The sequence below is a fragment of the Adiantum capillus-veneris genome, chromosome 17 (assembly GCF_014529385.1).
Source record: "Adiantum capillus-veneris isolate H3 chromosome 17, ASM1452938v2, whole genome shotgun sequence".
Classification (NCBI taxonomy): Eukaryota; Viridiplantae; Streptophyta; class Polypodiopsida; order Polypodiales; family Pteridaceae; genus Adiantum; species Adiantum capillus-veneris.
The window spans coordinates 113,727,177-113,743,495 of record NC_140947.1 but is presented as its reverse complement, the minus strand read 5'-3'; the positions used below and the strand labels follow the sequence as shown (position 1 = coordinate 113,743,495).

At 38.4% G+C, this 16,319-nt stretch overlaps 1 pseudogene; it reads left to right on the top strand.

Annotated features, from left to right (window-relative positions):
- LOC147437902 (uncharacterized) overlaps positions 1-9,062 on the top strand; it is a 38,463-nt pseudogene extending 29,401 nt beyond the window's left edge.
- The last annotated feature ends 7,257 nt before the right edge of the window (positions 9,063-16,319 follow it).

Below are 16,319 nucleotides of genomic sequence, written 5' to 3'. Positions count from 1 at the left end.
GGATTGACCTAAAAAGTGGCTATCATCAAATAAGGATAGTTGATCAAGACATTGTAAAGACCGCATTTCGCACTACATTTGTTCTTTACGAATACATTGTCATGCCTTTTGGCTTGACCAATGCACCAGCCACATTCAACCGCTTGATGGAGAAGCTGTTCAGGCCTCATCGAACCTTCACTGGAGTGTTCATTGATGATTATCATCTACTCTAATTCATTGGAGGAACACAAGCAACACCTCCAAGTAATATTTCAAGTTTTGAGAGAGAATAAACTTTATGTTAATCGAAAGAAAAGTGAATTTTTCTTGCAAGAGATTCAATATTTAGGTCATATTATCTCTCAAGATGGCATCCAAATGGACCCATCTAAGTTAGAGGTAATAAAAGGATGGCCTAAACCAAGGAATCTTCATGAACTAAGAAGCTTTATAGGTATGTGTGCATACTATAGACGCTTCATAGAAAAGTTCTCACAAATTGCGGGACCATTACATGACCTAACAAAGAAAAGCGTTAGGTATACATGGTCTGCTAAGGAGAACAATGCTTTCGAAAATCTTAAAGAAAAGCTTATCTCTCAGCCTGTGCTTACACTACCGGATCTCTCAAAACCATTTGAGGTCCAATGTGATGCTGGTGGTGATTGCCTTGGAGCTGTTTTGCTCCAAGAAGGGCATGCCATAGGCTACGACAGTCGAAGGCTCGACCCTGTTGAGCAAGCTCTAGGCATATATGAAAAGGAACTCCTTGCAGTTCTACATACCTTAGACTCATGGAAGCACTATTTATTGGGGACTCCTTTCATTTTGCAAACGGATCACCAAAGTCTTAAGTACTTAATGACGCAGACCAAGCTCTCCGACAAACAAATGAGGTGGGCAAATTTCCTTTCGCAATTTCATTTTCATATTGATCACATTGCTGGCAAGCATAATCAAGTAGCTGATGCACTCTCAAGACGGCCGAGAGTGAATGCGGTTTCCATAGCAACTCACAATGATCTATCTTCAATGATAGATGAGTATGCAATTGATCCCGATTTTAGAGATGTGATTTCAGCCCTTGCATTAGGGAAGAAAGAAGAACCATTTACTTTACAAGATGGTTATCTTCTCTTTGGCAATAGAATATGCGTTACTAACTCACTACGTGAGAAAGTAATGTATGAATCTCATGCTCCACCTTATGCGGGGCATAGAGGGATTCAGATTGGTATCAGAGCTCAAGGTTTCTCTTTTCTTGCTCAAGAAGGGAGGTCCTCAAGCTAGCTACAAATGGTTGGTATCATTAATTGCCTGAGTAAGTAGAATAGGGATTTTTCAGCCTTGAAGTGCGCCTGCCTTTGTGCAGTTAACGGGGCATCACCGTCGAGAGCTATGGTCTTAATAGTGGAGTCCTACGGGGCTTGTCTACGGCTTAACCACTATTGACCATTTCACAATTCAAAAACCAACATTGGATCATAGCACGCCAGTAATGTTATGGAAATTCGTTTGTATACTCCACGCGTCCTGATCCTCTTCTGATATTTACAAAGGACTTTTTTGTAGAATAATATTGTAGGTATTCCAATGCATGGAATCCCGTTAAGTGGATCACGGCGCGCCAGTAGAGTTGTTGCTGTTAGTTTACATACTTTGCATGCTGTGATCCTCTTTTGATATTGTACAAATGTTTTTTTGAATTTTTTTATTTTTTGATGTTTTTGTAGCTATTCTATTTTATGAAAGCCCATTAAGTGGATCACGGTGTGCCAGTAGCTGTGTTGATTTTTTTTAATGTACTCTACGCGCCGTGATCCACTTGTATGGATTTTACTCTTCACAGATATAAACCAGTTTTTCATTCTATCCATACTAATCATCTTATGTTATAGTCTATATGATTAGTTGGGAATAACTGTGAGATACCTAGCTATAGTTTGTTCAAAACTTATATGATCATTTGGTGCTCTCCTTTTTATATATGTTTGATGAAACTTATATTTGTGAGTATGAAATAAATGTAAGGATTAAGATCACATAGGAGGAAGAGGCAAAAAATAGATCCTGAGCGCATTGTTGGTCAAGCAAACCTTCCGAGAAGACTGCCAGAGCAGCTAAAAACAACAATGAAGAGGAATGTAGACTTTACAGAACCCGTTCATATATCTGTTGCACAGCCTGCCATGAGTTTGGAGGAGCCTTCTCTAGGTTTGGAGGAGCCTGATACTGATCGATCTGTAGAAATGGAGTCCCCTTCTACTCCAAAATTTACTTTACCCAATTCACTTAAGAGAGAAGTGTATTTTTCAGCACTTGCTTTGTAGAGTGCCCAATGTGTTGCAACAATCCAAAAGAGAACAGAGACAATTATTTATGAAGACCCTACAGTGATTGATGAAAGGATTTTAGATTTTGCAATTTCGTCTGGGGATGATGATAAGTTTGATGTGGTCTCCTGCATTTTTAATGCTCCATTTAATCTTGATGTGTTTATAGCTGAACAGAGTGAACACTTGAAGCTGGAATGAGAGAAGTTTGAGTTTCACACTCAAGAGGGTAGGGTTAATGTTGGTGAAATGGTGATAGTCCATTTAAAAGACTTTGATCCTAAAAGACAATCTTACAAGAAGTATAATCAGCTGCCTCTTATGTACATGCCCCATTGGTGCAAGTTACATAAACGAGAGTGCAAGCTGATTCAAGAATCCTTTGGATTTTTGATATTTTAAAATGGATTATTTACAAGTCTTATGAAAGATCCTAAGGAGGTCATGGAGGAACACAATTTACCAGTAGATGAAAAAGAGGAAAAGAATGAGGAATATGTTGAAGTGACAGAGATAGAGGAGTCCATTGATCTTGAAGAAGAAGCAAAAGAGGTGAAACGAAGCAGTCTTCTCTTAGTGAAAACCTCATATATCAAGCTACCTTTAGATGTGTCAATGAGCGGCAAGCCACCTTCATGCTACCAGGAGTGCCAAAGTTTAAATTTGGAGATAAGTCATACATTTTCCTTCATGATATACAAAGTATTTTTTGTTTGCCTTCATTGGTTTAAGTGACCAGTGCAAGAGTCAACCGGATCAGTCAACCTATGGAAGAATGAGCTTTTTTTGCAAGATGAGAGTTTCATGGTATAAAATCTTGCCCCCCCTATATGTCTCTCTCTCTCTCTCTCTCTCTCACACACACACACACACACACACACACAAACACAAACACTTCTTTTGTTTACAGTCATGGATTGTTGAAAAGGATGACTTTCTTCGTCGTCGATGAAGATAGTTCCGTGGTAGGGATGCAGCTCTAGGACAATATCTTCCTATTTTATGTGAGGCAACCGTCCTAATCTTCCACAACGGAATGTCACAAGAGGGGAATCCTACAACCTATGCTTTCAAGACATTATCTCGCTTCTTAGGTGGTCCAATGCTACCACAAAATGCTGACAAAGTTATCCTCGTCGACATGGGTTTTGGGAGAGAATGTTTTGGTTACTCGCTTCAATGGATCTGTACTATGCCAGGAAAGCTTGCTTCACACGATTGTAGTCCAAAACTACCCCTGACGTTTGTGCCTACACCAACTCTTCATGATTGTGTCACCAAACATTTTTCTCATCCTGTAAATTTTTTTGCAGTAGCCGTAACAATATAGCTTGATCTATTATAATCCACAGTAAGCAGCTGACTTTCAACTTTTCAATAAAAGTATGTGAATTCTCACTAGGCAATCCATGAAATTGTGGGAACTCGTCTGCCATGTTTGATTGCCACAAAAACACTTACATGAGACGTCAAAAGCTCAAGGGACATCGATGGATCGCATCAGTACCTAATCCACCTCACATTGGGTAACCTGCGTTGGGATAAATACCCATATGCTTCGTCAGGCTAGGTGTCCATCCACTATACTTATTCATTATGTACATAATAGAATAAGGAAGCTCACATGTAGAGAGTGATTTTTAGCCCCTGTAAATACAAGGTCTCCTCTTCTCCTCTCTTCTCCATTGCTGCACACATGCACACATGCTCTCACTCACTCACTTTTACTGGTATCAGAGCATGACAAAGTTGGTGCAGGAGATGTCAGACTATTGTTGTTGACTGGTGCATCATACGTGTTGCGAGATGTACACCATGTGCCAGGTTTGACGCAGATAGTGTGTGCACGAATTTGCAGAGAGTTTTGCAATCATTTTTAGCATGATTGAGAGCTAATTTTTCAGCTGATTTGGATGCTCATTTTCTACACATTTGGTACATGCTTGATGCTCGTTTATATTGCCATGTGCATGCACATGATGTGCACTTTTTGGTGGATGCCTTGCAATGGCATATGTGGGCTACTTTTCAGCTGTTCTAAGCATCAATTTGTGCCATATTTTGGTTGGTTTGTATCCAAGTTTATGCTAGTATATGCCTTGCTTGTAGAGTACGGTTGATGCACTTTGTGTTTTGGATTACAAGATTGTTTTCCAAGTTTATGGAGTTGAGACTTTGGAGCAACTCGTGTATACTTGAGTGCGTATTTTGTGCATGATTTGCTCATGGTTTTGAGCATGTTTATGGCATGTATGGTTATTATAGTTAGATAGACAAATACTATCAAAACTCTGCAGGATTTTTCTTGCAGGTTTACCTGTTTATGTGCATGGCTTTCAATCATGTTTTGATTGCATGTGGAACTTGGTAGTTGCTTTGCCATAGTGTTTTGACATCGCATTGTGAGAGTGTGTGCTCACCAGATTATGTCATTTGACATACATGTGATAATCTCTTCAAGAGGGAGATTGTTGATGATAGTCTCATCAATTACCACATAGTGCTCTTGGATTAGAGCAGGTTTTTTTTGGCATCGTTTGAGGGTTTTTTCTCCTTTTGTTTCGCTACATTGATTGCATATTTGTTGATACTTCTCTTAGATAGCTTATTCCAGCTTATGTTGTATTTTGACAGTACTTGGTGTATGAGTTAGCCAGACTTTGGCTATTGTCAGTTGATCAATTTGTGCTTGGTCTTGTCACAGGTTATCGCCATGGATTTGGCATGTACATCATTGTCAGGGTTTGTGCTTTTCCATACAAAGTTTGATAGTTCATATTTTGAGCATTGAAAAAAGTAGGTATGCATGATGCATTGACTCAGTTGGGCCAAGTGTTGCCACTACAAGGCATGGATTCTAGGCTAGAGTCTATGATTGACGATGAGTGGGAGGACTTGGATGAGCTTGCATGTTTGACGATCATGTTACACCTTGATGAGTCTATCTATTGCATTGGTTTGGATGCATGTACAACTAGAGAACAACATCAGGTTTTGGAGACCCATGTTATACCAAACTAAACTAAAGGCGTCCCCTCCTAACCTAAAAGGAGTCACTTCAATCTCCAAGTAAAAGTTACAACCAAGGAAGTAGCGACAATATATTTGTATTTGTTGTAGTTTTTTTTACAACCCATTTGATCAATAGGGAATAAAGGTCTGTGGAAAAATCCACCCATAGCATCAAAGAATAATTAAGAAAATATTCCTCAGTTGGGCTCATGATCCAAACGGGCTCACTGACACTAAGATTGTTGTCTTTACTAGCGCTCCCTAGATCAGATCTAGAGGAGTGACCTCTGTCTCCTATCGTACTCTACGATTGTCCTTTGAATTTCACTATCTTTGCACGTAGCTTCCCCTGCTCTTCTACCAAATTCCCTTTTTGTGTCAATTGTCCAAACCCATATTTACCCTAACTTGATTAGCGTACAAGTCAAACATAAACTTTTTCAACCATTTCAAGTGAATGACCCATTCATTTAACAGACTCACTTGTTCCCTTAAATGAGAAATTTTGTTCTTCAATCCTTAGTTGAAATGATGGCAAAGTAGTTATAAAAATTGCCACTGTTAGTGGTATTTACTATGAAGGGCAAGGTAATAATACCACTACCACTATTATTAGTTAGGACTATAGAGCGAGGTTACCAACAAGGACCGTGGACACTACCTTATGAAACCTTCCCTAACCATCTTGCGGACCTACCCTCTCAAAAGGGAGTAGCCGAAAATTGGTTCAAGCCTACACGAGTGTAGGTTACCTTGTTTCCTTCCCTTAATGTCGCTTTCTATTCTATTAAAAAAACCCTAAACAGAATACAAGAATTCGATCTCAATGTTGCACCAAGTTACTCACGGTGCAGACCCCTACCATTGAATGAAGCAACAAAAAACTCGTTCAATCCTCAACGCCCAATTCTCTATCCAAACCAAAGGTAGTTTGCGTGTGTGGTAATGGATAGTAAAACTTATTCTCTCTCAACAAGAATCTCTTCTGCTTAGGTCTTGGATTTGAATATTGAAAGATAACATTAAATAATGGTCTTTGATAGCTTAGCGAGTGTGTTTTTGGCCTGCAAAATACCTATAGGTTAGATAATTTCTTTTGAAAGACGGATAAAGTAGTTCTACTTTTGCCTTGATCATTCCACGATAAATGATATGATATAGCTCCGCTTCCACAGAGTGGGTTCAATGATTCATCATAAGATTGAAAAATCAATAATCAATGTTAAGAGGTCAAGTATCTCACCTAGACAGTTATGACCAAAGGCATTGAACCTTCCAATAACATACAATGGAAACAGATAAGTAGCCAATAGGATCAAAGAATCGCATCTGCCTTGCAAAACATATAAAACCAAAATGTGGCCTTGACGAGCATAAATGCATGCCAAAAAGAGTCTTTTGAGCCTTTTAGTTGCCCTTATTGTGGTAGCCACGGGCTTTAGCAAGGGATAGCAACAAAAGGGGTACAAACAAAAGCTACAAAAGTAAGAGTGCAAGTAAAGTCCCTATCCCTATGGTCAGTTCGATTTAAAAAAAACTACAACTCAAAAAAAAAGGAGATAGCTAATCCACAACCTTAGCTAATTTAGCCTCAAGTAACTTTAGTTATTAAATTAGTAATTGAAGTAACCACCAACCCTATCAATCAAATGGGATGATTCTAGGATTGCTGATAGTTATTGAAATTTACGCTATTGCAAATGATACAATCTATCGGCTTTACAGTGTCATGGACGAAGCCGTTAAGTCCACTGTGTTTTTTATCTCAATAGCCTTGACTTACTAGATGTAACCAATGCGGCGATGTCAACCTAGTGGTCATGAGCTGATGGAGATCCTAAAGGCTCCCTTTTCCATTCCCTTTCACGCAAGCACGGTTGTAATTTATGTGTTTTTTTAATTTCTTTTTATATCTTGATTTTTCTCTTTTCTTATCATATTTTCTTTCATTTTATTTATTGAAATTTAGATTATCATGCCAAAGTAAATGGGACAGAAAGTCGATCTAGGAAAGTTCAGCCTTCTGATGATGATGAAAGTGACACTACTTTTGTTTTGGATCCCTTTCATTTTCATTTTCATGTTTTTATCTTTTTACAATCTCCCAAGGATATTGAGATAAGAACATGCCTTATAACAAAAAACAAAACAAAAATAAAAGAAAGCAAAATGAGATTTGGTTAATCATTCCCTAGTGTGATCTTTTAGTCCCAAGTCATATCTGCGGAATGACCTACACTACTAATGGCACAAACTCTAACGAGGAACAAACAAAAAAATAGAGATCGTTAGTTGCCACTTCAATAGATGGGATGTTTATCCAACTCTCAGGCCTTGATTTAATAGAAAGGTAGCTACCCTTAAAGACACAAAAGCAAAAGGCCTAGAGCATACATATGACAAACAATCAATGATTTTAAGCCTTGTTGTTTGACAATCGACGGTGCTGACTACACGGAGGGACTCATTATCCCAATAGCGGAAAAACTAAGACAGTGACAACTTGGGATTTGTCATTGAGCATCCCTAGACGCCCAAGAAAAGTAAGTTATTGATGGATCTTTCATTCTAGGTCTAGGAAGAACCATTTATGCTTATGGCATCTTCTACAAAGTGTAGCTCACATCTAAGCATCCGGTTAGGAAACGGGACAATTCCCATGAAACTCCATAAATGGAAGGCATGCTTAGTTGTATGCTCTTAGAAAGAGGATTCTCCACCAAGATCCAGGGCTAACATGGAGACCCATTGGATTTAATGATTATTCATTATAAATAATAACAAATCATATGTAAGGTAGAGGTATTTAAACTCGTGTTAAATCACTATCTCAATCGTCTTTGTTTACAATTATAAGTAAGATTGTACTATAGTTTAAAATGACTATCTTTTGCCATAGCTGAAAGAGAAGACGTGAACATGAAAGGAAGAGCCATATGAGATCATCAGTCTCATGTACGGTTTAGGAGCCAAGCTTATGCAACAATGTCAAAGCTTAGGTTAACTGCATAATTCTAATTCCACTTTACTACATGAAGGCATTCTATAATGTTTAGTAAAGCTATTGTGACCCGCAAATAAAAGGCATGATAGGGACAAGGGTTCTTCGTGAATATAGGATTGAAAACTCTTGTAAGGCTTTTAAAACATGGATTGACAACAGAGGTGTCAATTAATGAATAAGCAAGGTCTAATTTTGTTGGAATCAAAGATTCAAATCTAGAGAAAGTATAAGTAAAGGAGCTTCATTTTCATGAACCAAGACTTATTATTCCAAAGCAGCGTAAACCGGGAATTATTTTGTCAAAACTATTCAACAAGAAAATAGTTTGGATTGTGTCATTGTAACAAGGTCAAAGGGTTGATTTTTAAGTTAAGTAAGGGTGGATATGCTGTAGTTATCACAAGGCTCATAGCCATCCTTTTCAGAAGTCCCTCTTACAAACGCAACCGCAAGAAGAATTAAAAAAAAATCATCTCAAAAAAGAAAAACAATTTTCTAGAGGTAGATTCCATGAAAACAGAAGCAAAAGCATAAAATCCAAGAACAAGGGTCTAAGGTTTTGCAAAAATAGAAATAAGACATCCTACAGGAAAAGGACAAGCAAAATTCCAAACACGAATATAATAAAACGTAATACTGTGGTAAAAAATATTCATGCTACGCTAGTTTTAAAAGGGAAAATGCACCAAAAAATCCACCAGCAGGCATTTAGGCGCCGTCGCCTTTACTAACATAAGTATCTATGGAGCTTTTGTGGAGTGGCTTCAAACACAAAAAAGGTCCATGCAGAGTAAAATAGAATTATTAGGGCTATATTGGACAACACAGAACATCTTCAAAGAACAAAGAACAGGGATGGGGGCTTAATGAATCCTCCACCTCTGGCCGGGCCAGGGGAAATAACTTAGTCAGTTAGAGTGTTGTCTCTCATACCAGAAGCCACGTGTTCGAATCCTGTTTTCCTCGTTAGCATTATGCTAGCTAGGTTTGTTTTAAGAGTCAGTTTTGATGATATCAATAGAAAGGAAGCCTTACTACCTTTGCCCTTCCAGTAGAACGTGTAGCAAAAAAACCTTGTCAGTCTCTACTTGTTTTTTTTTACCAGGCAAAGCAGTCAAAATGTTGCACCCGACAATGATGATAGTCTAGTAGCCGAAAACACAGCTAGCCCACGTTTTAACTCGAGCAGCATAGGACACGTAAAATCCCATGTGTGTAAATCAGCGAGGACCAGTACATGTTCCTGCAAGTTATAGTCAATACCTAGTAGGTAAGTTGTTACCTCAAACTTGGAGGCTAATTAAATAAAGGCAAAGTTGGGTTTTTTTGGTGTAGTTGTGAAATAGTCGACAGCTATAACATCACTATACAAAATTTTATATAAGTTTCCCACTTCATACAAGTGAACTCTTAGTCATTTAATTATTGTTGAGAAGATAACTATTCTCAATCATAACATAGAGTACAAAAAACAAAGTGCGGGGAAAAAAGAAGACATCATGTACACCTTAGGCATTACTTCACTATTGCCCTTTTCTTCAGCTAAACGGGCATATTCCTAATTCCAGATGTTTTCAATAGTAGTCAATTTCTATGTTTGATAATATCAAAAAGGGAAAATCCTAATAAAACACTGATTTTGTTCCAAGAAAGTAAAGGCTTAGACAAAGAAGCATCCAGGGGCAAAGAAGCTAGGGATATATTTAACCTTGAAGTATCTTCTAAAACCGTACTATTAGAAGAAAAAGAAGGTAAGGATGAAAAATTCTTATTGTGTTGAGCTATATATAGTATCTCTATATATAGTACCCTGTTCCCCTCTATATAAACACATCTCATGTAATTAGTAGACACACTTTTGGGGCTTGTACATGTTGGTGTTGTCTCTCTCTCTCCTCTCGTCTACATGCGATGTCTCTCTCCGGTTTAACATGGTATCAAAGCTGCTTGTAGAGGAAATCATGAAGATAAGTCTATACTTGTTCAAATTTTTGTTTAATATTCTATTTGAATTGTGTGAGTCTCGTTTGTATTAGTAAAAGTGAAAGATGTTGTGCTGCTCGGTGGCTGCGATCGAGAACTCCTAATTGCTAAAAGCCAGCCGCAGTGCATGTGTCTCGTGATGGCTATCATATAAACGTGTCCTGCTAAAGGAGAGTTGGAGCAGAGCGGATATGTGCACGTGAAAGAGAGAAGTTTCTCATGCTTTTCTTACTGATATAAGTAGCACCCCAAGTGGAGCAGGAGAGATACCAGAACCATCTCTTAATTAGCAAAGCGCTGAGTCCAACGACAGTACATTTGCAGGAATCTTCTCTTACTGATATAATTAGCGAAGCGCTTAGTTCAACGACAGTATCTTTGCGGCCTTTAAAATTTGTTGCTTATAATAGGGAGGCGCTCAGCTTTTGCCTGCAGCGTGCACCATAATCAGACTATTATTAGATATCGAACTAGGCTTTTTGCTCGGCATCTTCCACTGAGGATGTGGATTACAGCTTCAACTTGGGAGACGATAGCGCCCTTCCTGTCTCTGAGTGACTTTCTCCACATGAGTACTGCCCCTCCTTCCTCTCGTGGTTGTTCTCCTACTGTCTACCCTTGCAACCTCCATGCAGACCAATAACATAAGCGTACATAGCGCATGCGACGATCCTATTATTATCCTTCTCGTCATCTTTAGCCAAGATTAGCGTACAAAAGCATGCGACAATCCTATTATTAGCTTGCTCGTCATTATTAGCCAAGATTAGCGTACAAAACCATGTGACGAGTCTATTATTATCTTGCTCCCCCCCCCTTCCTCTTGTGGTCGTTTTCCTATTGCATACCCTTTTGCAGCGCACGGCCGCCTCCTCATGCAGGCTGTACTCAGAGACTCGCGCATGCTTCTGAAATCGTAAAGGCAAAGCACTATATAGTACTAAGGGCAATGCCCAAAAATCGGCAGGCGATGTACATAAATTTTCCATGGCTTCGTGAACAAGCTCGCAGACCTTAAGCAGCCCGATTTAGCGCCTAGTCTATTCATATTTATAGCATCTTGGGATTTGCCAGCTTTGCGCTGTCTTAGCCTATTTGTTTTTTATGCTGCCATAGTCATGCATGCGCAGTTGTGTTTTGGGTCTGCAGCCCTAGTGTACTGGAACTGAGTTCGTGGCAAGTCAAGACCGAGATAGCGTGCAAGGGAGGGCATGGTTGTGTGTTGCGAACAGGTCTTGTGCACCCATGATTTCTTCTCAGGCCGTTCAATTACTGGTTTGTAGTGTGATTGATAAAATAATCTTGAGGTTCTCTATTCTTGGCCATGCTACCCTCTTTAACATTCGTGGTTGCATATGTCAGTCTATTTGTGGCAACGTATTTTCTTCCAAATTTCAAACTTTTAACATCGTTCTTTTATTTTTATATTTAACAACAGCTCTTCACCGTCTCATCATGCCAATAAATTTTTTTCCTATTCATAGCGCTGGGAGTGCTGCTATGCAATTTGATTGCTATCATGAGATACTATGAATATTTTCTTTCATTTAATTTTCATGCAGACAAAGATTGATGCTGACGGATTGGCATAGGTGAAAATCTATTGTTTTGTTTGGCAAATGAACATCTATCGTCTCGTCTAGCTACTGAAATTCTATCTTCTCGTCAGCATACAAATAATCTAAGGGGCCCCATCATGTTTTTATATGTCGGCCTAGTATATATGTATGCACATGTGATTACATTGATCAATATTATGTTTGTTTCTATGTCGTCTGCATATGTGATTGCATCGTCGTTACCTTTGTTTCTATGTCGTCTATAGAACGGCATCGCGAACCGTCTCTATAAGGACAATGTGATGTGGTTATTTCTAACCTTCACGTCTCGATATGTTTCTTGAGTTGATATTGTTTACAGGATGAAAGTCACATCAAGCAGTATGTACAGAGGCTCAAAGATATTCAAGCTGCTCAAAGAAATTGAAGGTTTTCAAAGATATTGAAGAATTTGCATCAATTGAACTCTATCTATAGGGTTGTTAAAGACCCTTGAAAGGGCACATTGTAAAACAGGAGTGATGTAGCTCCTTTGAACATTGTAAATGTATATTTAAAATATTTTAATAGAACGGTGGATATATACAGAGCTCTGGGTTTTTCCCTTGAGCCCCAAGGGTTTTTTCATCCACAGTTAGGGACCTTCATTTGAGTGGGGGTGTTGAGCTATATATAGTATCTCTATATATAGCACCCTGGTCCCCTCTATATAAACACATCTCGTGTGATTAGTAGACACACTTTTGGGGTTTGTACATGTTGGTGTTGTCTCTCTCTCTCCTCTCTACTACATGCGATGTCTCTCTCCGGTTTAACATATTTTCGGTTAATAAAGAAGCTAAGGACTTATCTTTCGATTGATCCTCAACATTTTTTTTATTTTTTTTTGTTTAAAGGTGATAATCATCTTGTATTCATAACATTTACAGTGGTGTGGTTATTTGTTTCCACAAGCCCCAATAAGGGGTTGCTTTAGCATGCCACGAAGGGACTCAAATAACAAAAAACCACGTAGCAAAAAGAAGCAGCAAACAGCCAAAGCTAGAAACACCAAGATAACAATGAACAACAAGCAGGTTACTCTAAATGCTTGCTTGTACATGTAATCTTTACTAGTATGGTTTATCCACCATCTACAAGCGTCCATAAGTTTGCGAGAAGCTAGGTTCGAGAAGTAGTTCCAAACCCCGATAAGAAGTTAGTTACGATTATGTTTTGTCACTGCACTAATTCAATTGTTCCTAGTTACGCATGGATTGTTATATAAGAATCTTATTGAAATTCGTATTGATGATAAAGAAAATGTTGGTTTTTCTTTAGCTTTTTGGACATGTGTCTAGAGGTTCCTGTTAAAGACGCTACCCAAATCAACCCAACCACTTGTGGTTCCGGTTCTCTAACCAAACGAAAGGTAGTTTGTGTGGCCCCGGCAATGAACCCCAGGGTGCTTGATTGGAATCTACGAGTTGATAGGTCAATTTAACAAAATGTAGAACCATAAAGGCTCTTTATTGCCTTTACTCAAACTCAGTCCCTATGGCTAGATTGTGATTAAGCTTCTTTTTTCTCTCTTAAAAAGTCAAATAGTAATGGGGCAAAGAGCGGGGATAGGCACAAAACATGAAGAAAGATGCTCATCTACTACAAACATGCATGCATGGGTATCGCACACAGAATCCATTGTGTTTTTATGATATAGAAAGGGTAGCAAAATGTGGGTTCAAACTGTAGCCCCATGCTTTGACATATACAAGCTAGTACTAGTCACTTCAGTAGAGTAGTAGTTGACTAATGATACATAATCCTTCGTATGGTAGGGTCAGGTCTTTTGGTTGCTAATCTCTGAAGTGCAAGAGACCAAACATATGCAACAATATTCAACTAGTACGGCTCGATTACAAAGGTCAATGTGTCCGCAGCAATGTTTACTACGTTAATGCCGAGCCCATGTGAACAAAACAAATATCCCGGTGTATAAGCCCAATCTAGTGATAAAGTATAGCTATCCTTATGTAACCCTGAGATTCTACAAAACCATGTCTAAGTATAGATAGTACAAAATCTAACTTTCTTTATCTTTAGTATTGAGGATAGCCATGTATGACAATCTATAGTGCAGACCATAGTAATTCTTCAAGTTGAAAAAGGGACTTGAATCCTCAACTCGAACCTTGGCAAGGCTATTCGCTACCATTAAGCTATTTTTGCCATGTAACCTTTATCTATTAAGTGTCGATAAATATTGTGCTAGGGGATTTAGTCACTCAACCGAAGGGAAGAGGGATACTGGTTGTTCATTCATGTAGCACGCGCTAGCTATGAATTAAAAAAGCAAAGCATGCATAGTAGATGACACAAACCCTCAGCAATCAAAAGGGTAAGGGGATAATCAAGAAAGATCCCGACAAGAAAAGAAAAATAAACAAGTGATTGAAAAAATAAAAAGAGAGTCCTGGATCTCAAAGAAGCGAATTCAACCCTCTATAGCCTGCAACAACACCTTATCAATCAAAAATAGTATGAGTGAGGCATTAAGTGATCATTCATGGAAAAGAAAATTCAATGTCAATGCAATAAAGATAACCGTTACTACAAAATAGCTCAAAAAAGACAATATTCAAATGGGACCTTAACAGTGAAAGAGCCATATGACTCGCATGCTTAGGGAGCACTTATTCAATCAAACTATTCACATAAGTTGGATAGAGCAAATAGGATCCCTTTTTTAAAAATCCAAAGTTACCTAGGTTGTATATCAATACGTTTTTCCACTATCGCTAAGAGTAGATAACGTTGGATTAGGAACCAAGGGGATTTGAGTGATTCAAGACACCTTCAATAGCCTTCTCAATCCGACCTCTAGACACTATTTTACAATTGATCCTCGCGTTCTTTGAATTTTTCTCTTTAATGGAAATAGCAAAAAAGATGTAAAAAATGTTGATTAATTTGACTTTTTCTTTTTCGCTTGCTAGATGCAACGAAGGAAAGGTTGCTTTATCTTTAGCAATATTGAAACTTTATTGAGTGCAATAACTTATTAAAAGACAAGGTAGCTAACATTATAAGACTAACTAATAGGTACAACGCTCTAAAGCCAGGGCAACAAAACATAAAATCTACTATTAACATTTGCAATTACGGGAAGGAGTTTCTTTCAACCCACCTTTCCAGCCTATGGGGCCTTGTAATAGGGATGAAAACTTGCCACAAGACAAAGAAGCCAGGTAAACGTTACAATTGGAATGATGGCAAAAAAGCATGTCTTTGGGAAATCTTTTCCCATTATATCACAGGATATGATAAAATTCTATCTCGCAAATCCCTGCATTTCCTATGATTCAAGATGCAAAAGAGCCCCACATAAAAGCAACTGAAAAAAACCTTTGAAGGGCAATTGCAACAAGTGGAAATGAAAGCTTAGAGATTCACACTATTGGACTTACACAGATGGATAGGCACCAACGAGATCTTGTCGATGCAATTCACAACAACTGCACGAAAATGAAACTTAAATAAAGTAAAAGTTATGCAATTCATCTCGAGACGCAACGAGAAATTTATAAAAAAAAGATTGGCTAACACTGCAAATGATTGATTAGTCCATCAGATTGCAACGAGTTATGGCTAACAACACGTAATCATGACTTTCAACCCCCATTTCATCATGAAGAAGGTTTCATTTTTACCTCTCTTTTCTACCACATAATAAACATTCAACTTGATGTAGCATCATTTGCAAATCAAAGGTAATAAAGAAAATTTGTTAACATCGTTTAAGTGGGAGACAAAATCACCCATATTCACGAACTTAATAAAGTAATGACTGGGGAATTGGTGGAATCTCAAGACGATACATTTGACATTGCTTCCAATTCAAAATGTGATAATGTTGAGGCTGCGCTGACAGGTGATGGTCTAGCTAGATAGAAAGGGGGATCCGTACGGGCAACCGGTAAGATTGCTTAAATACCAGTCAATGACTCATTTCAAGGCCACTAAGTAAATGCATTGGCGTGATGGAAAAGGTGAAATCCTAGTTTCCGAGTTCAGATCGAGAGAATCTCCCACAATGACTAGCGCTTTTGTACACATTCTCGTAGAATAATAAATTTTCTTCAGGTGAAAGGTTGCATTCCATTCGTAGCGGGCTTGAGTGCATCTAATTATGTGCAACCCTTGTTTGTAACTAACAAATGTGCCTATCCTATCCTTGCCCTCGCATAAGAGGACTTAAACTCCTTGTAGCCCTGTGATATATGCGACTAGACCGTTTTCAAATCGATGCAGAGAAAATTGAGAAAAGGTATTTTTCTTTTGAAACTAAGATTTGTTTGCTTTATGCGTACCAGGTTTCAATTGATTGACTACATTGCATGCCATGCAAACCCGTAGTGGCTCTGAGTAGCCCTGTAGATGGGATGGATGGCAAAAGAGAGTGCAAAC